This window comes from Oryctolagus cuniculus, chromosome 16 (assembly GCF_051225735.1).
Source record: "Oryctolagus cuniculus isolate XC-2025 breed Fujian yellow rabbit chromosome 16, ASM5122573v1, whole genome shotgun sequence".
NCBI classification, from domain to species: domain Eukaryota; kingdom Metazoa; phylum Chordata; class Mammalia; order Lagomorpha; family Leporidae; genus Oryctolagus; species Oryctolagus cuniculus.
The window spans coordinates 64,818,852-64,843,816 of NC_142882.1; the positions used below are offsets into that span (position 1 = coordinate 64,818,852).

Consider the following 24,965-nt stretch of genomic DNA (forward strand, 5'->3'; position numbering starts at 1 on the left):
CAAAACCCCTAGGCCAAGTCATCCTCTCTTTGACGTATCTTTAAACATTATACCTAGTATCATATTATTCCATCATATAGCATTTTATTAAAATATATTGACATAAAGATGTTATATAACACTTCCTGTGGTACAGGCACCTTGCAAATATTCCCACCAGTGTTGGCTCATAATCCCATTTTGTGAGAGTGGTGATTGAGGGAATGTCTAGCAGATGAGCTATCCTATCCTTTTGGATAGTCAGCACTTTCCAGGCTCTGATGATGATTAGTTTCAACCAGATTTCCCTTAAATGATAAGACAAAAAGGGTAGGAATCAAAGAAATTGTGAGTTGATAATCACTGCATTGCTTCGCTCCTATAAGTGATCTGGGACACTGACAAACAACTCATTGGATCTTCATCTTCTCACCTGATATGCAAAGACCAGGCTCACTCAATTTTGTCTTCCTGAATGTGTTTAGACTCCAGAAATCATAGAGTCCAGTGTTCTTCATAGCCACTGCAAACTCCTTATCTTCTATTCCCTAGAGAAGCTTCTTCCCTTTGACACTATCTTTACCCTAAGAGACTTCCATCTCTGATTTATCATCTCCCTCAACCCAAGTGCCTGTGTTCTCTTCCTGGGAGCTTTATATTTATTACCTACTATGACCCTTGGGATTTATCTGTCTACCTTCTCAGTTTACCTATATCCTACCTTCCTGCTACACATACTCAGAATAGTACCCAATTCTTGGATAAAAGACAAAAAAAAATCCACCATTTCTTTATCAGGGTACTGAACGCTGCTCTAGAAATTTGCATGCCTGCAAATCCCATGCCAGCTGCAAAACCAAACTTTCGTATCTCTTGCCTCATGAAGCCATTGGCATTTCCCATTGGCATTTTGTTCTTGGTAAGTTTTCCCTTCCATTCCATGGAATAGCTCTTCTAATTTGAAACTTTCATTTAGCTGCCACCCTCAGCATGCCCTTGAAATTGCTTTGTTGGAATCATAAAAACATTTTAGCCAATTTTTTAAAAAGCTTAGAGAAAAACAGAGATATCGCCAAATAGTGATAGAGAAGAAAGAGAGAGAGAGAGGGAGGGAGGAAAGGAGGGAGGGAGAGAGGTTCTAGTCCCAGCTGCTCAAGATGCCAGTTCTAGTCCCGGCTGCTTCTCTTCCAATCCAGCTCTCTGCTATGGCCTGGGAAAGCAGTAGAAAATAGCTCAAGTCCTTGGGCCCTTGCACCCATGCGGGAGACTGGAAGAAGCTCCTGGCTCCTGGCTTTGGATCGGCACAGTTCCAGCTGTTGCAGCCATTTGGGGAGTGAACCAGCAGATGGAAGACCTTTCTTTCTTTCTCTCCCTCTCACTGTCTGTAACTCTATCTCTCAAATAAGTAAATAAAATATTTTTAAAAAGAGAAAATTTACACATATGGCTGTCAGAGAATAATTTTTCCTGGTGGAGATATATCTCTCTATCTTTCCATATACAGATATATAATCTATATACCTAGATATCTCTCTCTCTTTCTCTCTCTATATATATGTATATGTATAGTACACATAATCTATATATAGCTAGATATATCAATCTATATATACACACTACATATAAGTTTTATTTTTCTTGGATCTAGCAATGATAGATAAGTTATCATCTTGTTCTAGGGTGTCTGGGAAGGATCATATCTATTAGTAGCTATGGGAAAGTGCTCAAAATCACAAAGAGTAAAGACCTTACAGAAAATATAGGAGTTTTCCTCAGCAAATATTGCTGCTTTGGAGGTAAAACAGAATGTGCCATTGGGTATTTCTGCATCTCCTAAAGATGGTCAACTTTCTCACAGCTACATCATGAATTCCAAGTGTTAGTAGATACTGGAATAGGAACTAATTCCAGAAGTGGCAAAGAGAAGAACATGGCTGTGTTTGTAGATCTTGCACTAAATTGTATTCCTTTGAAATGGGTTTGAAGGGCTTTGAGGAGCTGGTGACACTTGAGGTTTACTGGGATATGCTATGGTCCTTGTGAGGACAAGACTGCATCTACAACCTTGCTTTGTTTTAAGCTTCTTCTGAGTCTCATAGGGACCATGGCTCTGGAAGGGTAACATCTTTTGTCACCAATTCCCCATTTCGTTTCTTTATCAGGGGCCCTTATTGCCTGCCTGGGATTCTCTCAATCTCACTTCTGATTTCAGCCACAGCTATGAGTAAAACAGCTCCATGAAGGCTTTGTCTGATGCCATCCTAACATAACCACATCTTCACTGCCCCTGCTTTCTGCCCAGGGCTCCTCACTGCTGTAGCACAGGACAGAGAAGACTTCTCCATCTACAAGCGTGTGCAGCCAAGAAGCCCAGGAACATCTGTGATCCATGGAGTAACCCTCTGTCAGTGTGGATCCAGAACTTAAAGATATCTGTGTGTCTCTCTTGATCCTCAAGAGGATAATTTTGAAAGACACACTACACATTCTTAGGAAACCATCCCCAGGAATCCATGGGGATGGCCTATGCCATTTAGGCAGACAGCAGTAACTGCCCCTACAAGAGTGGGTGATGATTCTAAGATCAAGTTGTTGCCATGTTATGAAAACATACAAGAATGGGAGAACACTTCACATAAAAAAAAAAAAAAAAAAAAAAAAAAAAAAAACAGTGATTAGCTACCGCATCTGTCAGCATCTCTTCTCTACAATCAAAAGAGGAAGATTGCACTAAATTATTTTATGTCCACAGATGGCTGGCAGGGAAATGCAAATAAAGATGAGCACACAACCAGTAATCAGAGTACATTTGAGAAATGTATAAAATAATAGAGTCTCAAAAAAAAAAAAAAGAAGAAGAAGAAGAACTAGCTGTGAAATAAACAGAGTTAAGATAGAAAAACAAAGTGAAGCAAGAAAATAAATGGAGGCCTTCCCTCCCTAGTCCGAGTTTGGGAATTCTTTTTATTCACTAAAGACTGAAATGGGATCTAGAAAATCTTCAAACTAATAAGGAAAACTCAAAAAGAGAGGTGGGATAAATAGTAAAATGAACACTAATTTGAAAACAAATTAGTGAGCTGAAAGACCAAGCTAAGGCATTCACCCTAAAGAAAGCCCCAAAGAACCAAATGACAGAAAACAAAGCAGAAAGGATCAGTGAAGCTGCATGGATTCCAGTAGTTCCAAAGGCAGTTTCCGAGGAAGACATTATGGGGAGGCCAGCCTTGTGGCTCAGCGGGTTAAATCACCACCAGCAATGCCAGGATCCCATACAGATGCTTGTACAATCCAGCATGAAAAACAAGAAGGGGAGGTGGCAAAAGAAAAGAAGAAAATGTCCTAGAACTGAAAAAGGCTTGCTGCAAGATGGTAAGAGCCTGCTTAAGGGGAAGCACAGGAGATTAGTAAAAGGAAATCATATAGAAAGCCCCAACTTTAGTACACATAAAAGTAAAAAAAAAAAAAAAGAGTAAGGAAAAACTATAAAAATATAAAAGAGAGAATAAAACACACATATCTATAAAATAAATAAGTATGAATTTTCCTAGATGTGTTAAAAGGAGTATACTGATAGATGAAATCCATGGATTTGAAATTTATTTTCAACTGGTTATGCAAATAACATATTGCACACATGTGTAGAGAGATGCACATCAAGAAAGTATGGTTAAATGTGTATCTAGGTGACAATTACGATACCAACAAAACATTAGTTCCAGGCTGGTGGACGCTGGTCAGCCAATGCATCAAAAACAAGAGTTAACCCAAGGAACAGGTTTGTTCAAAAAACGGGCAATCTTGAGGGAAGTGCAGATCTTTGTCATGCCAAAAGTACTTTTTCCAATTTGCAAGTTAGAATAAACCAGTGGATGGAAGATTCTCTCTCATTTGCTCTTGCTCACTCCCTCTTTTCTCACTCCCTCCACTCTCTTTTGCTGACTTTCAAATAGATAAATAATTTTAAATACCTCACGAATTCTCAAACTTTTAATCTCTACATATTGAATCCATTGTCTTAATAAGTTGCCTGGGTTTGTATCTGGACCCACCATTTACTCTACGGCCATGGGAAAGTCTAACACCAGCTCTGATATCAAGACAGTCATATGATATAGAGGCATAAGATCCATGGTTACCAGCTCAAAAAGGAATATTTCTTCCCTTCATGTAAGAGCAGTTTACTTTTCTTTTGCTTCTATATCCTCCTTTTGTTCAAATAATACTGTTTTAAGTTTTTAAAAATGTATTTATTTTATTAATGTAGCATGGAAAGGGGGGAGGGATATCTCCCATCTATTGGTTCATTCCCAAATGCCAGCAACATTGGAGGGTTGGAGAGGCAAACTAGGAAGCTGGAATTCAATCCAGGTTTCCCATGTGGCAAGGACCCAAGTACTTAAGTCATGACCTGCTATCTTCCAGGCTACCTCACTGCTATCTCACCTGGAGAAGCAGAGCAGGGACATAAACCCAGGCACTCAGATATGGCTTGTGGATATCTCAAACAGCACCTTAACTGCTGTGCCAAACACCTGCCCCTGCTGAATTCTACTTTAAAATGTGTTTAGTCAATGGGGTAGTTATTACCAAATACTGAATGTTATAGCCCTCACAAAATGAGTGCTCTTTGATCTTTCTTCTCGGAAATACTTCCCCATATTATCTCAATGTTTCCAAACTTGTCTGATCATGAGGATCTTCTGAGGAACTGTTGGGAGGAACTTTAGAAATAGATGTTCAGAACCCCTCTCCTGGAGAGGCTAATGCATTGAGGCTAAGGCAGAAATTTATGTTTAATTGTTAATTCAGGTGGATCAGGCAAATATAAGAAGGGGTGGGGCCGGCGCAGCAGCTCACTAGGCTAATCCTCCGCCTTGTAGCACCGGCACACTGGGTTCTAGTCCCGGTCGGGGTGCCGGAGTCTGTCCCGGTTGCCCCTCTTCCAGGCCAGCCCTCTGCTGTGGCCAGGGAGTGCAGTGGAGGATGGCCCAAGTCCTTGGGCCCTGCACCCCATGGGAGACCAGGATAAGTACCTGGCTCCTGCCATTGGATCAGCACGGTGCGCCGGCCGCAGCGCACTGGCCGTGGCAGCCATTGGAGGGTGAACCAACAGCAAAGGAAGACCTTTCTCTCTGTCTCTCTCACTGTCCATTCTGCCTGTCAAAATAAATAAATAAATAAATAAATAAATAAATAAATAAATAAATAAAATAAAATAGAAGGGGTGCATCAGCTGATCTGCCCATTTTGCTTACGGGAAAAATGTACACATGCAAGTCAACCACTAAGATTATGTTTTCCTAAGTCACAACATGCCCAAATTCAATAATTGTTCTCACAGTTAGCAGAGGGTTGAAGTCTGCAGGGCTGAAAAGTTAAGAACAGTGAAGGTAATTTGGCTGCAGAACCTCTTGTGGCAGGGTTATATTTCAGAGTTAATCTATGTGTTTTCCAAGTAATCCCTTCCCTTACCATTTCTCACTGGTGCACCAGGAGTCCCTTTTTCTTCCTTTTGCCCTAGACCCCCCAAAATGTTCCCTCCATCTAGTCAACACTGAAGCAAACACTGAAAGAAAGACTGAAAGAAGTTCTCATCTTTACTTTCAGGCAGAAAGGTTGGAAGAGTTGCTCAGATTGGCCTAGAGGGAAAGAGAGGGGAAGACAGAACCAAAGGGGGCAGGATGGGAACCACTGAAGAGCAAGCCAAGGGTGATAAGGAACTTTTTTCTCAGGACCAGAAGTGGAAGCAAAGAGATTTAGCACTGACTTTGCATGTAGAAACCCCAACCACACTGACTGGTTGTCCAGTAGCCCTGAAACTTGGGAGGAGAGAGGATGTGAACACCTGGTACAGAAGGACATCCCACCATGAATAGCATGGTTCCATGAACCAGAGGACACAGCTGACATATACATTCAGAAAACTAAACCCTTACTTTCTGGTAAGATTTTTTTCAACTCTTTCCATAATATCTTCATAGTCATTGAGTCCGGCAGTTTTCCCTTTGTTCTGTACTAAGATTAGGTCCTAAGAGCATAAATAGCTAAAAAAAACTTGAATGTTTCAGTTCTCAATTATTATAAAAACCAGTGGAAGATACTCCCCCAACACATCTGCATTAGGGAAGACAGGCAAATTTCTAACAAATAATCCCAGTATCCCTACGGCCTAACTCAATGAAGATTTGCTTCTTGCTTATTCAACTCAGGCCACCAGACCTGGAATTTTTACTGTGACATAGAACATGTAACATTTTTGTAAGGTGTTCATGTATTTCATTCCTAAGCTCCTTAAGCTTGCTATGTCTCCACCAAATACCACTTCATCCCTATTGTCCATTATGGGAAATGCCAAGCACTTCCACTTGGCTTCTGCTGCTCTCAGATTACATTATCCCCACTGGAATCAGGAAACTCTTGTCAATGGTGATATCCCCTACTAGCATATCCAGACACAATAAAGAGTTATAAGAAAAAGATTTGTGCACCTCTCACCAATGAAATTTCCAATGCCCTAGCGAAGATAGTATTCCCTCGGCCTTCTTGAGGGATAAGGTAGGGGTACAGGTGGTTAAAAAAGAAAATTACTCATGCCAATTATTCCAAGAAGAATTTATTTAAGCAAAGAATAACAGAACAAGACAATACAGCACTTGCTTTGAGGATCCAGGAGTTCCCATTACAGAGTAGGTCTAAAAACTCCAGTTAACAACACTTTCAGACAGCACTTAGAGAAAACTGGAGATAAGCCATAGTAAATATAATTGGCTACAACTTAGACCATCATCTGGTCAATTGGTTACACTTAGTTAATTGGTTACAGGGCCTCTAGAAACCAATTAAAACTCATTTATATAATTACTCTACTGTTTTGATTTAGTTGGCCTAGTAAACTAAATACTCTACTGTTTTGATTTAGTTGGTGTCTAGTCTAAACCCATGATCTCCCACAAATTTTATTTAACAGGGTGTATATATATATATATGTATATATATATATATATATTTTTTTTTTTTGGACAGGCAGAGTTAGAGAGAGAGAGACAGAGAGAAAGGTCTTCCTTTTCCATTGGTTCACCTCCCAATTGGCCGCTACAGCCGGCGCTGTGCCGATCCAAAGCCAGGAGCCAGGTGCTTCCTCCTGGTCCCCCATGGGGTGCAGGGCCCAAGCACTTGGGCCATCCTCCACTGCACTCCCTGGCCACAGCAGAGAGCTGGACTGGAAGAGGAGCAACCGGGACAGAATCCGGTGCCCCGACCGGGACTAGAACCCGGTGTGCCGGCACTGCAGGTGGAGGATTAGCCTATTGAGCCATGGCACCGGCCTTTTTGCTAATTTATTAAATGAACAAAATCTGACCATTTTTTGAGAATATAAGCTATTTTTCCTAAGTCAGACTTGCAATTGGCCCTTAGAATATGATGATATATAATCTCAGTATGAGTTTCTAGGCCAGAGGGAGTGGTTGGGGTGGGCTCGGAGAAAAATAAGCCTCTACTTATAAGGTGGCTTTTCCAGGTTAGGTTATTAAAAGGCCAAATCAGGAGCCTGTTGGAACCTGAAAAATATGGTATACACGGCATCAGCTTCAGCATCAGAAAAGATAGTTAAAAATCATGGGTTTTAAGCTGAAGACTATGATTTATTAATCAACCAGGGACTGAGGCAGTGAATTCCTCTTCCTAAACTTGTGGATACTTCCTGATCTCCCCAAAGCAGCAATGCTCCTCATAAAACAGCTAAGTTAGACAGGGTATAATGCTGCTTTGAGATCAAATAGTAATTAATAAAATCAGATAAAGTGGGTTTTTTTTTTTTACAATTAATAAGATGAATCTAGCCGGCGCCGTGGCTCACTAGGCTAATCCTCTGCCTTGCGGCACCAGCACACCGGGTTCTAGTCCCGGTCGGGGCGACGGATTCTGTCCCAGTTGCCCCTCTTCCAGGCCAGCTCTCTGCTGTGGCCACGGAATGCAGTGGAGGATGGCCCAAGTATTTGGGCCCTGCACCCCATGTACCTGGCTCCTGCCACTGGATCAGCGCAGCGCGCCGGCCGCAGTGACCATTGGAGGGTGAACCAACGGCAAAAGGAAGACCTTTCTCTCTGTCTCTCTCTCTCACTGTCCACTCTGCCTGTCAAAAAAAAAAAAAAAAAAAAAAAAAAAGATGAATCTAACTCTCATATGTAAATGTGAAGGGACAAGAATCAAATTTATCATGAAGAAAAGCAAAATAAGGGAATATCCCTTTCCAGATAATAAGAAAAGGTATTAATTTTATGAAACAGACAACCAGATCAATAGAACAGAATATTCAGAAAACAAACTCACATATTATGGAAACGCCATGTGTGATGAAATTTTATTATTTATCAGTAGGGAAAGGACTGAGTTTTCAGTAGGTACTGCTAGGCTGATTGGCTATCTGTACTGAAAACACATCTCCACCTCATGCCTTAATTGTGAGTTCACTCAAGTATGATGTAAACAGACATAACTATAAGACTTTTAAAGGCATGTAAACTACAAGACATGTAAAAAGATAGAACTATAAAACATTTTTAAAACAGCATAGCAAGATAATTGCACAGATTTGAATTGGGAAGGATTTTTCTAAATATTAAATAAAAAGAATAAAGCCTAAAGAAATACTACAGTTGACCACATTAAAATAGTGGCAGTGAAAAATAACCATCATAAAGACAATGAAATATAATAAACATATTGTAAGAAGAAAATTGCAAAAGCCATAACCAAAGGACCAGTACGCTTTATAGATCTATGCAAAAAAAGTGTAAATTTACATATATTCACATACATAAAATTGACATGTGCACACATAAATTCGTGCATATAAAATAATTTACATATAATTTACATATATTTGCATGCATGTACAAAAATTGCATGTATGCAAAATATATTATATGCAATATATTTTATATATGAAAAGTGATATTTTACATAAATATTTTTACATATATATGTAAAAATGATCAACAAGAGTAGCAACAAATCACTGGGTAGAAAAATGTATCCAATAAAAAAATGGTCAAGAAGTATAAACAGACACTTCAGAAACAAGGAAGTAATCCTGATGTTTATTAGTTATCAGGGAAATGCCAGTGAAGACCACAAAGACATGGTATTCCCAGAGTGGCAAAAAATGTGAAAATTGTCCAAACCAAGTATGAAATAGAATGTGAAGCAACCTGAACCCTTTGCCACAACTGGTGTGGGTTTGTACTCCAGCAACCACTTCGGAAATCAATTTGGTATTGCCCAAAATATTGCCCCATCATCCAGCATTATATGCTTTATGGGAACTCCTGTACCAGGAGACACGCACATCAATCTCTAAGGCAGCCATGTTCATAATAGCAAACACTAAATGTCCGACAATAGAATATGTCAATATGTTGTGAAGTGTTCATGCAATGGAGCACTATAAAGGACTGAATTTTTTAGGATTGAAAAATTAAGGGAACACAATTATATACATCAATAAGAATGAATCTTAAACATCCTATTGAATAAAAGAAGCAAATCTTAGGGGAAAAAAGAAGTTCATTTACCTTAGGTTAAAAAAAACAGACAAGACTTAAGGTTTTACTAATAGATAGAAACATATATATGAATAAAACCAGTGAAGGCAAAGAAATAAAGAATTAGCATAAGTTGTTGTACACTGATTCACTCTAAAGAGTGAATGGGTCATAACAAGATTCTGGTAATACTCTCTTTCTTTGTTTTGGTATTGATAAAGATGTGACATTTGTTAACTGTTCTTTAAAGGCAATGAATATGTTCTCATAAACTCCACTGTTAAGAATGTTACATTTCTCCATATTTAAAAAATGAATTGATACTAAAAGAATAGAAATACAACCTAGAGTTAATGTTAGTAAAGGAGGAATGTAGCAAAGGAGGAAAAAGCATTATAGAAATGGTATCGATCCAACGCAGGGAAGACAAAATCTCAAAGACATAGCTGGGCATGGATGCAAAATATAAACTTCCCAAACCAGAAACTGAAAGAAAATACAATGTGGCCAACAGAGCTAAGGGCATAAATTATGGGAGGCCAAAGGAACAGAAAAATATCCATTCAAGAATCAGAGCCAGACTCAGGACTTCCTGCCAAGGATTGGGGTGAAGTTGCCCTGGTCATGAAAGGATAGAAAGACTGGTGATGGGTAGTGTGACTGATCTGAAAAGCTTTAGGAAGTGAAGGGCAGAGGCAAAGGGAGGACATAGAGACAGTCTCATAAACAAGAATGGAACCCAGCAGCCTGCTGGCTCAGAGATCCGACCTGCATTATGTCTGTCAGGGAAGAACTTGGGCATTAACTCCCGTCATGATATATAAACCTGGTTCTGGAGTGGGAGGCCACAGATTGTAATGGAAGCAGTCTCAAGCCAGAGATTGAAAGGGTTGAGGAAGGGAAGAAAGAAAGAAAATACGTTCACCCAAAACGAGTCTGCAAACTACATTCCAAAACATATGAAATAACTAAAGACAGCCAGCAAAACCAACAATTATAAATTTTTGACAGGAGTTTTAAAACCTGTAGGCTTCAAATATACATGAAAAAAGTGACAACATCTGTAGAAACAAGTGAAAACGATGAAACACAGGGGCTGGCATTGTGGCACAGCAGGTTAAGCTGCCACCAGCAACATTGGCATCCCATATACACTTCCAATCCAGCTCCCTTTTAATGTTCCTGAGAAAGCAGCAGAAGATAGCCCAAGTGCTTGGAACCCTGCCACCATGCCGGAGACCTGGCTCCTGGCTTTAACTTGCCAGCTCCAGCTGTTGTGGTCATTTGGGGAATGAACCAGCAGATGGAAGATCTCTCTCTCTCTCTCTCTCTCTCTAACTCTGCTTTTCCAGTAAATAAATAAATCATTTAAAAAATGATGAAACATAAAGAGTCACATATAAAACTGAAAAAGATGATTTTGAAATAAAATCAAAGATTTCAGAAGCATAAAATACAGTCAAGGAAAGTAATGGGGATAGTATGTTACTAAAATGAAAGTTAGTACTGAGGAATTCCCACAACACAGAAATAGATAAAACAGAAATAAAAAATATTATAAATAATTAACCAATAATTAAATAATTGATAAATGATAGTATAAATAAATGATATCTAAATGAAAGAGCAATTAAGGTACAAAAGAGACTGAAAAGTTCTAAAATATATTTAATAGACTTTTCAAAAGAAAAGATGGAAGACAGTAGCAGAGATAACTTACAGATGTGAAAGTCTAAAAGGTTAATAGAAATAAATGGATAAACATAGAATAATAAAACAAATCTTCGTGGGTTTTTTTTTTCATTCTTAAGTTGTAAGATTTCTTCCCAAATGTTAATCCATTATCAGGTAAACAATAACTGATGAAATTCTTCACCCATAGACTTACATCACAAGAAATGCTAAAGGCAGTCCTTCCAGTTTAAGGGAAAGGATGCTACACAATATCGTGAAAATACATGCAAAAACAAAGATCTCTGGTAAAAGAAGTGTGTAGATAAATACAGAATCTTATAGCTTTGTAATATTTTTTAATTCTTGTAGAGAAGTTAAGATACAAAAGCATAAAAATAACTAAAAACAATGTTAATGGTACACAGTGTTAAAAATGTAATCTGTGATAAAAATCACATAAAACCACAAAAACAGAAATATGAATTAGGGAGTAGAGTTGACGTACGTGATTGAGGTTGTCAGTTTAAACTAAAATGTTATAACTTTAAGATGTTTTATATAACCACCATAGTTACTACAAAGGAAATTTTTACAGAAGATAAACAAAAGGAAGTGAGAGAATAATTAGACCCTGGTTCTTGGCTTTGGATTGGCACAGCTCTGGCCATTGCGGTCAACTGGAGAGTGAACCAGAGGATGGAAGACCTCTCTCATGTCTCTCTTTCTCTCTCTGTGTAACTCTGACTTTCAAATAAATAAAATAAACTTTGAAAAAAATAAATAGCTATAAGACATACAGAAACAGTAAAAGTAATTCTTCCCCTATCAGCAATTCATTTAAATGTAAAAGGATTAACATACCAATCAAGAGACATAGCTTGGCTGAATGGATGAAAGAAAAGTCCACCTACACATTTTCTATAAGAGACTCACTTTAGATCTAAGGACACACATATTAAAAGTGAATGGATGGGGGCCTTCTCCTGTGAGGCCAGCATTCCATATGGGTGCTGCTTCATTTCCGGTCCAGCTCCCCGTTAATGCACCTGGGAAGGCAGCAGAAGATGGCCCAAGTGCTTGGGCTCCTGCACCCATGTAGGATACAAGGCAGAAGCTACAGGCTCCTAGCTTCAGCCTGGCCCAGCTGCAGCAGTTGTGGCCATTTGGTAAGTACAAAGTGGATAGAAGGTATCTCTCAGTCTATCCTCTTCTCTCTGAATGTTGCTTTTCAAATAAATGAAAATAAGACTTTAAAAAAAAAGTGAATGCATGGGAAAGGTATCCCATACAAACAGTAATAAAAAGAGAGCATGAATGGCTATACCTATATAAGACAGAATATATCATAAGTCAAAAGCAGCTCAAGGGGCAAAGAAAGACATTTTATAATGGTAAAAGGGTCACTGTAACAGAAAACATAAATACAGAAAACATAAATACACATTTAACGTCAAATCTCCAAAATATATGGAAAAACATTGACATAATTGAAAGGAGAACTAGAAAATACAATAATAGTAGGGTGCTTCAATACTCTATTTTCAATAATGGACAGAACAACTGGGAAGATCAATAAGGAAACAAAAGGATTTGATCAAAACTATAGATCAATTGGATCTGAAAGACATGTACAGAACACTCTACCCAATGCAACAAAGTGCACATTCTTGTTAAGGGCACATGGAACATTCTCCAGGGCAGATCATATGTGAGACCACAAAACAGGTCTTAACAAATTTTAAAAGACTGAAATCATACTGAGTATCATTTACAACCACAATAGAATGAAATTAGAAAACAATAGCAGAAAGAAAACTGGAAAGTTCACAAATATGTAGAAATTAAACAACATGTTCTTAAACAACCAAGGTCAAAGAGAGAAACCACAAGCAAATTTATAAAATAGTTTGGAACAAATGAAAATATGATACATCAAAACCTATGAGATGGAGTGAAAGCAGTTCTAAGAGAGAACTCATAGTAGTAAACACATTTTAAAAAAGAAAAATATATAGTCAACAAATTGAACTTTACAACGAAAAGAAAGAAGAATCATTTAAATCTAAAGTTAGTAGAGGAAGGAAATAATAAACATTAGAGAAGAAATTAATAAATGGAATGGATTCTAGAAAACCAATAGAAAAAAATCACTAAATAATTGTTTTTTTAAAAAAATAAACAAAATTGACAAATGCTTAGCTAGGCAAAGCATAAAGAAAGAAAAGACTCAAATAAAAACAACTCAAAGGGAAAATATTACAACTGATACAACAGAAATAAAAGGGATGATATGAGATTACTATAAACAATTATACAATAAAAATAGGATAACAGAAGAAGTGTATAAATTCCTATTACAATCAACATATTGATTGATTCATAAACAAATGAAAAATTTTAACAGATATATATTCAGTAATGAGATTGAATTAATAATCAAAAATCTCTCTTCAAAAGTCTAGGATCAGATGATTTCACTGGAGAATTCTACAAAATAATAAAGGAGAATGAACACCAATACTCCTCAAACTCTTCCAAAATATTGAAAAACATGGAACAATTTCAAATTCAGTTTATTTGGCCAACATTACCCAAAAATAAAGGCAAAGAGTCTTAAGAATTTAGAACAATATTCCTGATGAATCTTGATGTAAAACTCCTAAAGAAAATACTAGAAAACCAAATTCACAGCACATTGAATGGATTATTCAGGGAGCAGGCATTTAGCCTAGCTGTCAAAACACCACATTGCACATTGGAGTACTTGGGTTTGATCCCAGCCTCTGGCTCTTGACTCTGGCTTCCTGCTATGCAAGACCCTGGGAGACAGCAGTTTTAGTTCAAGTAATTGGGGTCCTGTCACTCATATGGAAGATCTAGATTATATTCCTGGCTCCCAGCTTTAGCCCTGTCCCATACCAAGCTGATGCAGGTAATTTATTTAGAAACATCTTTTAATTTAAATTTAAAAAAAAGGATTATGCAGCATGACCAAGTGGGATTCATTCCTGGAATACAAACATGGTTCAAGATATAAAAATCAATCTATAAATCTATTAAAAGAATTAAGGTAAAAAATCACATCATTTCAGTTAATGCAGAGAAAGCATTTGACAAAATTACACACTTTCATAATAAAAACACACAGCAGTCTAGGTATAAAAGGAAAGCATCTCAGCACAATGAAGATCAAATATAAGAGGCCGACAGCTAACATCACACTCAACAGTGAAAAGCTAAAAGCTTTTTCTCTAAGATAAGGAATAAGGCAAGGATACTTACTCTCACAAATTCTTTTTTTGTTTGTTTGTTTATATTTCTTTGTTTTTATTTCTTTCTTCTTTTTTATTTTTTAAACATTATTTAACAAATATAAATTTCCAAAGTACAACTTTTGGAATATAGCAGCTTTTTCCCCCCATATCCACTCTCCCACCCGCAACCATCCCATCTCCCGCTCCCTCTCCCATCCTATTCTTCATCAAGATTCATTTTCAATTATCTTTATATACAGAAGATCAATTTAGTATATACTAAGTAAAGATTTCAACAGTTTGCACCCACACAGAAACACAAAGTATAAAGGACTGTTTGAATACTAGTTATACCGTTAATTCACATTGTACAACACATTAACGACAGAGATCCTACATGGGGAGTAAGTGACACCTGTTGTTGATTTAACAACTGGCACTCTTATATATGTTGTCAGTAATTACCCGAGGCTCTTGTCATGAGTTGCCAAGGCTATGGAAGCCTCTTGAGTTCACCAACTCTGATCTTATTTAGACAAGGCCATAGTCAAAGTGGAAGTTCTCGCCTCCCTTCAGAGAAAGGTACCTCCTTCTTTGATGGCCCATTCTTTCCACTGGGATCTCACTCACAGAGATCTTTCATTTAGGTTGGTTGGTTGGTTGGTTGGTTTTTTTTTTTTTTTTTTTTTTTTTGCCACCGTGTCTTGGCTTTCCATGTCTGTGAAACTCTCATGGGCTTTTTAGCCAGATCCGAAGCCCTTAAGGGCTGATTCTGACTCTCACCAATTCTGTTATAGTATTGGAAGTCCTAGCCATAGTAATTACACAAGAACAATTTGTAAAAGTAAAGTATACTTGAAAATATATCCATGGGCCAACACTGTGTCATGGTGGGCTAGGCCTCCACCTCTGGCACGGGCATTCCATGTAGGCACCGGTTGGTGTCCCGGCTGCTCCACTTTTTTTTTTTTTAATATTTTATTTATTTATTTGAGAGGTAGAGTTACAGACAGAGGGAGAGACAGATAGTTCTTCCTTCTGTTGGTTCACTCCCCAAATGGCCACAATGGCCAGAGCTGCGCTGATCCAAAGCCAGGAGCCAGGAGCTTCTTCCGGGTCTCCCACGTGGGTGCAGGGGCCCAAGGATTTGGGCCATCTTCTACTGCTTTCCCAGGCCACGGCAGAGAGCTGGACTGGAAGAGAAGCAGCAGGACTAGAACCAGAGTCCATATGGGATGCCGGCACCACAGGCAGAGGATTAACCTATTGAGCTACAGCACTGGCCTCACCTGCTGCTCCTCTTCCAATTCAGCTCTCCACTTATGGCCTGGGAAAGCCATGGAAGATGGCCCAAGACCCTAGGCTTCTGTACCTGCATGGGAAACCCAGAAGTAGCTCATGGCTCCAGGCTTCAAACTGGCCCAGCTCCAGCCATTGTGGCCATTTGGAGAGTGAACCAGCAGATGGAAGACCTTTCTCTCTATCTCTCCCTCTCCCTATCTGTAACTCTACCTTTCAAATAAATAAATAAATAAAATATTTTAAAAGAAAATATATCCAAATTGGAAAAGTAACAGTAAAATGAGCTGTGATTAGAGATGATATGATTTTATATATAAAAAATCCCAAAGATTCCACAGGGGAAAAAACTGTTAGAACTAAAAAACTAATCCAGGCTGGCGCCGTGGCTCAATAGGCTAATCCTCCACCTGTGGTGCTGGCACACCGGTTTCTAGTCCCGGTCGGGGCGCTGGATTCTGTCCCAGTCGCTCCTCTTCCTGTCCAGCTCCCTGCTGTGACCCAGGAGTGCAGTAGAGGATGGCCCAAGTCCTTGGGTCCTGCACCCCATGGGAGACCAGGAGAAGCATTTGGCTCCTGGCTTCGGATCAGCACGGTGCGCCAGCCATAGCGCGCCGGCCACAGTGGCCATTGGAGGGTGAACCAACGGCAAAAAGAAGACCTTTCTCTCTCTCTCACTGTCCACTCTGCCTGTCCAAAAAATAAATAATAAATAAAATAAAATAAAAAAAAGAAATAAAAAAACTAATCCAGCGAAGTTGTAAGGTACAAAACCAGGACACAAAACTAGAAATGCAAATCAAAACCACAATGAGTTATTACAAAACAAACAAAAAAAAGGTAAAATAATAAACATTATTGGGATGTGGAAAATTGGAACTGTTGTGCACTGTTGGTGGGAACTGTAAAGTTACTATGGGTAAGAGTATGCAGGTTTCTTTAAAATACTACAAATAGATTTACCCTATGATCCACTCATCCCACTGATAGGTATACGTACAAAAGCAGTGGAATTTTAAGGAATATCTGTATACTCATGCTTATTGAAACATTACTCACAATAGCCAAGAAAGAGAAATAAACCTCTGATATCCATCAAAGGATGAACAGGTAAATAAAATGTGGCATATAAATATATATGTGATACAAGTAGACTTATATACACACATATATGTATCTGTAGTATATATGGGATATATGTATATGTAGTATATATACATATTTCAGTCCTAAAAGTGAAAAAATTCTATTATATGATACAATATGGATTAACCTTGAGAACATTATGCTAAGCCAAATAACACAACCACAAACAGACAAATAATTGTATGACTCCATTTATATAAGGTGTATATAGTAGTAAAACTCCTAGAAACAGAAAATAGAATGGTCATTTCTAGGAACTAGGAAGTAAGGGGAAGTGGGAATCATTAAATGAGTATAGAGCTCCAGTTTCAAGATGAAAATGTATAGTGGTCAGTTGCACAATAATGTGAATTCAATTAACACTACTAAACTATATTACAAAAATGGTTAACATGGTACATTTTATATTATGCAGATTTTTAAAATCACATTAAAACAAAACACCTCAGGGGCCAGCACTGTGGCACAGTGGGTTAATCCTCCACCTGCGGTGCCCACATCCCATATGGGCACTGGTTCTAGTCCCGGCTGCCCCTCTTTCGATCCAGCTCTCTGCTATGGTCTGGGAAAGCAGTGGAGGATGGCCCAAGTGCTTGAGCTCCTGCACTCCCATGGGAAATCGGGAGGAGGCATCTAGCTCCTGGCTTTGGATTGGCGCAGCTATGGCCGTTGTGGCCATCTGGGGAGTGGACCAATAGAGGGAGGACCTTTCTCCCTGTCTCTCCCTCTCACTGTCTGCAATTCTACCTCTCAAATAAATAAATAAAAATCTTTAAAAAAAATCTCAGCCAGACATCACAGAGACATCCCTAATATTACATTAAAGTTAACATCATTCCTACCTGTCTCCTAATGCCACATCACCTCCGTTTCTTCTCCATTCTCCACGCCTCCAGCTCCAAACTCAATAGCGTTAGAAATTCCTGCTAGGGAGTAAGGAAGGAGGTTAGTTAGAAAGTGGGAAGAAACAAAGGGCACTTTTTTTTATGCTTTCCCAAGTTATCTATTTATAATGGACCCAGTCAAAAGAAGGGAGATGGTTTCCCTTTAAGAGGAATTTCAAGTGCTGATTACTATTAACATCAGGCTTTCTAATTTCTCTTACAGGACTGTAGTTTACAACTTAACAGCAGAACAGGAATGAGAAGAGTACATGAATATGCCCAGTTTTAATCCACTGGCCAAGAAAAACATTTCCTACTCAGCATGTTTCAAGACACTTATAGGAAGCAAAAATATCTTTTCAAGGTATATTCAATACGTTTTACTTGTTCAGTGTACCAGTTTCAGATGTTAATGTATATAATGTTAATACAAAGAAAAAGTTGGAAATGTTCTACACAGAATGCTTGAGCAGTAGTTCTCTTTGTGAAAGGATTAAAAAAGAGATTTTACCTTTATTTACAGATATATTGTTTATTATATATATAATTGAATATATTATTGATTTATTTACAAGGAGCATGTGATATATATACTGCTTACATAAGTGATGTGTTAATTTTAAAGTGAAAGGCTGAAATTAACATATTATGTAGATTTATTTCATATCAGTAATGAGTCTGCCTAAATAGCATCCACTTCATTATAACCAGATATTAGTGAATCTAAAAGAAAAAATTTTGAAATTATTAGAAACATGCACTGATAATGGACAAGGTGTAAGAACTGTATTTTCAAGATTTTTTTCTTTTATCTGTAGCAAAAAGAGGAGGGAGATAGGGAAGGAGGGAGGGCAAGAGAGACAATCTCCTTTTCCCTAAGATTCTAAGCAGACTAATATTTTAAACAAAGATATTTCAATAACTTTTATCATTTCTTGCTAATATTGAATGAGTTCACCCAAAACAAACACTGAGTATTATAGAGTTGTCAGACTGTATTATTTTCCTTTGGTTAAAAGCAACTTTATGGAGAGCATAATTTTACAGGAAAACTTTCATATCAACACAATGCTGCCAAAAGTTAAGAATTACTAACAATGGTTTTACTTGAATTCCTTTTTTTTAACACAGAAAAGATATCAAGTTATAAATGCTTACAAAAAGTCTAAGAAAACCCCAGATAAGTCAAACTAGCAACATGGATAACTTTCTTTGAAAATAATTCAGGACAATGATAAACATTGCTTTCCTGGATATTCTGCCATTGTTTTGACCCTTCCTCACACGTTACCACTATAATCTTTAGGACCTTCTGCCTGCCAACAAAAACATTGTGTTCAAACTTTACACACATAGCTGGGAAGCATAGACCAATGACCTCTGCATGACTTCTTGGCAACTTTGCAAGGTGGAGGCCTCATTTGACGTGTGGAATTGGTGGTTTAACCAGCCTTGGCTGACACTGCGTCCACATGTAAGAGAGATGCAGTGGCTCCCTACCCGGGTCACCAGCTCAGTCTCATGCATGGTGAGTCACAGTGGCAGAAGGATGCCTCCTTCCTGGCTGTCTTGACTCACTCAGTGGAGCAGGAGAGGATTCTCATTGGAGTTGTGGTCCTGTGTTACATGAGAGACCACAGTGAGCTAAATAGCTTCACCAAAATGCAACCAAATCCCTCAAGTAAAGAGAGACAGGATGGAAATGACCAAATTCACTGATGATTTGGGTTGGCAAAGTTTTATGAAGTTCTAACATTAGCTCTGGTCTCATAAATTGTATTTCTCTTTGTCTTTTCCATTTATGACAGTTACATTGCTACAGTTGAAGTTGCCTTTTTGATAACTTCTACTGGAATTTACATTCCATTCACTATAAGGAATGAGTAGCATTCAAAATCTACCTGGATCAGACTCGTACCTCTTTGGATAGTATAGATACTCTGCTACCCAACAGTCATCCACTAATGAATGCTCATCCAGGATCAGATGGGTGCATTTTTTTCCTTTTAAAATTGAAATCACCACTCCAGCTTCGAACTTTTTAAAATTTATATAAAACCATAATCTTATGAGAACTAAATTGTAATGTGCACTAGTGAAATTTTAATTACTAGATTACTAAAAAGCTTATTCTTCTAGACAAACTCTCAGACTTATTTAGTTGCAAATTAATAAATAGCAGAGGTAATGCAAGAAAACTGTTGGTGGAAAAAAGGTGTAAATCCCTCTTTTCATTATAGGGACAACCATAGTTCATGGTGTCTATGCTTCCTTTTGTTCTCTGCAGCTTCTAACTACTCTTTACATAATGATATTCCCTGGCATTCTACATTCTTCCGTTCTCATTGTGTACCTTCTGCCTGAGTAGCATCATTTAAACTCATGAAAATGATGATGTCTCTCCTGAACTCTCCAGTTTTATCATCCTGATTACCTTTTAGATGCACACATGAGATGAATCACACCTACCTCAAACACAAACTGTACAAAATGAGTTTATAGGTTCACCCCTGCTGATTCTACCTTTCCTGCTGAATTCTTGATTTGAGTTAGTGCAAAATTCTCCAATCACTCTTTCCCACATTTATCTTTCCAAATAAAGTTAATAATCTATCAGCACTTTGTAAATTCCACCTCTTCAATAGCTTATATGTACATCTTTTCCTGTTCATCCCACTCTGTGTACTACTGGTTTCCATTATAAATATATCTTTTGTAAGACTTCAATTCTCCTCATATATCTGTGGACTTATGTACTCTCATGATCATTATAAAACTGTAAAATGGTATGCACATTGCATCATCACTCTATATCTATTTCTTAACACCACTTCTAGGGCATGAAAAAGGAATGGCTAGTCTAAAATGGAAAGAGGAGCAGAAGGTTATTTGGGTTTATCATGGTAGAAATTTCCCTAGTAATTTCAATTTTTACACTAACATAGCTAAAGGATACATTGTGAATGTTTCATATAATTTGGATATTTCATTCATATTTACTATAGTTATATGTTTTCCCCATACCTTAATTCCACGGAAGTTTGGTGAGAAGAAACTTCTTCTAAACACTTTTCTTTGGTGGGGAGAGTCATTGCATTAATATTGAAAAATTTTGTTTGTGCATTCATCTGTTGATGGATATTTGGGATGTCTCCACCTTTTAGCTATTGTGCATGGTATTGCTATGACTATATATATAGATATACTTATTTGAATATCTATTTTCAATTCTTTTGGGTATAACCTAGGAGTGGAAATGAGTTATGTGGTAATTATATGTTTTTTTTTTTTAATTATATGTTTGACTTAAAAATTTTTGTTTATTTTAAAGGCAGAGTGACAAGGAGAGAGGCAGAGACAGAAAAAAGATCTTCCATCACTGGTTCACTCCCACAACAGCTAGAACTAGTTCAGGATGGAGCCAGGATCCAGGAACTCCTTCTGGGTCTCTCCTGTGGGTGGCAGAAACCCAAGTAGTTGAGTTCCCAGGTGCATTAGCAGGAGTTGGATCAGAAGCATAGAACAGCCAGGACTTAAACCAGGTGGGATGTAGGTGCCCTAAGTGGTGGCATAACCCAGTGTGCCACAATGTGTACAACCTATGGTTAACTTTTGAGGAATAACCAAACCATTCTCCACAGTGGCTGCCCAACTTTACATTCCCATTGGCAATGGACAAGGGTTCCAATTTCTCTGCATCTTCACCAACACCTGTTATTTTCCTTTCTTTACTCTCTCCCCGCCCCCTTCCCTTTTCCTCTCCCTCCCTGTCTTCCTCTCCTTCTCTCTTTTCTGTAATAGTTGGTATGAAATGGTCCTTCATTGTGATTTTGATTTTGTCCTAATGTCTAATGATTTTGAGCATCTTTTGGTCTTATTAGTCATTTGTATAGATTCTTTGATGAAATGTATTCAAGTTCTTTGTCTATGATTTAATTGGGTTCTTCTTGCTATTAAGTTGTAGGAACTGTCTTCTGATTATCAGACCTTTATGACATACATGATTTAGAAATATTTTCTCAAAAAATGTTCTCCCATTTTGTAAGTTGTACTTTCACTTTCTTGACAATGTTCTCTGATGCAGAAATTTTTAATTTTGATGATTTCAACATTTATTTTCACTGTTGTATGTGATTTTGTTGAATATCTAAGAACTCACTGACAAATTCAGGGGATCAAGATTTGACCTCATGTTTTAAGAATTCTATTTTTTAGCTCTTAGGCTATGAACATATTTTGGGTTAGTTTTTGTACATGGAATGAGACAGGAGTCTATTTCATCCTTTTGCTTGTGTATATGCAATTGTCTTAGTATCATTTGTTGTAGAAATTATCCTTATTCCCACCTGCTACTTTGTGGAAATAAATGTACATAGTTCAATGTGCTTATTTCTAGACCCTACATTCTAATCCACTGATCTATAGGTAGCTTTATACCAGCACCATGTTCCTTTGATTGCTCTAGTTTTGTTGTAAATTTTAAGATCATGAGGTGTAATTTTTTTTCTTCTTTATCAATGTTCTTTTAGGTATTGGGCCTCATAACAATTCTATGCGAATTTTGAGGATCAAGTTTTCTCATTTCATTAAAGAGTTTCAAGATTTTGATATTTTATTGATTCTATAAACAAAATTCACTGTTCCAGCTTTGATACTCCAAGCTCTGGCTGTTTCTATCTATATCTGTATCTGTATCGCTATCTCTATCTCTCTCACTCTCTTCCCCTATGTTTGCCTTTCAAATAAATGAAGTAAATATTAAAAATAAGCTGGACTCCCAAGTTAGGCTTCAATATGTTTACATCCTAAGGTTGCAGTTTAGTGCATGGGAACCCAAAATATGAAGACAGCCTCAGATCAGTGAGTTCCTGCTTATTTAATTTAATAATGGCTTCAGCTATTTTTCTATCATAATTATAAGACTCCAAATCCAAAAACATGGGATGTCATTCCTTTTATTTAGGTCTTCTTAAGTTACATCAGCAATGTTTTTTTTTTTTTTTTTTTTTTTGGGGGGGGGTATGTAAGTATTTTACTTCCTAAGTATTTTATTACAATTTTTGCAATTGTAAAATACCATTTGTTTTGTAATTTTCTTTTTAGATTGTTCAATGTGTCTCAGATTGTGCAAAGAAATATAACTGAGTTTTGTGTGTTGATCTCCAGTAGCAACTTTGCTAAAAATTCATTAATAGCTCTAGCCTTCTTTTTTTTTTTTTTAAGACATATTTGGGAGTTTATATATATAGCATCATGGCATCCTTGAATATAGTCTTAATTCTTTCTTTCCCATTTCTATGTATTTTGTTGTTTGTTTTTCTGCCTAATTGTTCTGAGTAGAAATACCAGCCCATGTTGAAGAGCAGTGGTGAAAGGGAGCATCCTTGTTTGTTCCTGATCTTAGAAGAAAAGCTTTTTATTTAACTGTGTTTTTTTTTGTGTGTGTGTGTGTCTTTTATTTTTTTATTCACTGAAAAGCAGAGTGACAGAAAGAGATCAACCAATCTGCTGGCTCACTCTCCAAACCTGCAACAGTAAGGGCTGGGACAAGTTGAAGCTAGGAGCTGAGCTTTCAACCCAGGTCTCCCACAAAGATGGCTGCTGCCTCCTAGCATGTGCATTAGTAGGGAGCTGGAACTGTAAGTGGAGCCAGGACTCAAATACAGGTGCTCTGCTACAGAATGCAGGAGTCCTTAGCAGAGGCTTAACCCTGAAGTCCAATGTTTATCCTCATATTTCACTGCTGATTATGCTGTTGTGGGTCTATGAAATTTCCTTTTATTCCAAAAAGAATGTCGTCTTTTTAAAATTATTCATTTATTTAAGAGGAAGAGAAACAGCACCCATGCACATGTGTCTTCCTACTGGTTCACTCTTCAAATGGCTGCAACAGCTCTGAGGATGAAGCTGGGAGTCAGGAACTCAATCCAGGGTGGCAGGAGTCCAGTTACTGGAGCCACTGCCACTGCTTTCCAGGGTCCACATGGGCAGAAAGCTGGAAGCAGGAGCCAGAGCTGAGAATACAGTCCAGGTATTTAAATGTGGGATGTGGTCATCCCAAGTAGCATCTTAACTATTAGGCTAAACACCTGCCCCAAGTATTCTATTTGTTTAAATATGTTTCCTTTTATTTTAAACTGAAACAGCGGAATGCAGTGGTTTGTCACGGGGAAGAGAAGTGGAGGGTGTGCCCTGCGAAGGTCAGAGCCAGCTGCCTCACCCCCCAGACAAGCACAGAACAGACTCAAGGCTGGGAAGAGAGGTACAATCAGAATTGGGGTGGCCATGGCTGGCAGATTTCCAGCCATGTACAGTTTCAAAGTTATCGCGATTACAGAGTAAGGTAGCACTCGTTCTGAAAATCACAAGTCACAAGAGGAAGTGCTCAGCCCCCAACCCCACATTCATAAAAATACACCCGCCGCTCTCCCGCGTCGGGAGGAGATGCACACCAGCCCACCCGACATCAGGAGAGGGGCTCTTGTGACACATTCTGGCTTCAGATTCTGGAAAAAGAGCAAGAACTCACACAGAAACAGAGGTGGTTCATTCATTATGCCAACTCACGAGCTCCTGAAATTCATTCCGAACACCCTCCCGTGGCAGTGGCTTCCAGGAAATCCACACAGAAATGTTACAAGGGGTCCCCCAGCCCCTCCAGAGGCAGTGCAGAGTCCAGACGTCAGTGCCCATGACACACACATACACACATGCCTTCCTCCCTGGCGAAGCCCCCGGAAGTCACCAGGTATTCTATTTTGAATTTTTTTTAACCTGTGTCATTTGAGATAATCATGTGTATGTGTGTTTTCTCTTTCGCTCCATTTTTTATGGTGAACTATATGGATAGATTTTCTTAAATCATGCTCTCAATGCTGGAATAGTTCCTGCTTGGTCATAGTGTATAATCCTTTAATAAGTCACTGGAGGCAAATTGCTGATATTTTACTGATGGTTTTGAATTTATATTCATTAAGGATATTGGTCCGTAGATCTTACAATTTGAAGTTTTTGGCTTTGGTATTAGGATGACACCAATCTCAGAACTAATTATAAAATGTTCCCTCCTCTTGATTTATTTGGAAGAGCTTGAAAAGAATTAGTATTGATTCTTTAAATGCCTGATAGAATTCACCAATCAAGACATCTAGTCCTAGACTTTTTCTTCTTCAGATTTTTAA

At 38.1% G+C, this 24,965-nt stretch overlaps 1 protein-coding gene across 3 annotated transcripts in view; it reads right to left on the reverse strand.

Annotated features, from left to right (window-relative positions):
• Positions 1-24,965, reverse strand: part of SFRP4 (secreted frizzled related protein 4) — a 181,022-nt gene that overhangs the window by 154,399 nt on the left and 1,658 nt on the right. For 2 of the 3 annotated variants that reach the window (XM_089316119.1, XM_089316118.1), the window contains exon 2: positions 17,743-17,826. The gene's annotated coding sequence lies outside the window, so the exon portion shown is untranslated. The remainder of the gene's footprint in view (positions 1-17,742; positions 17,827-24,965) is intronic. The other variant, XM_089316120.1, reaches the window with a different exon arrangement.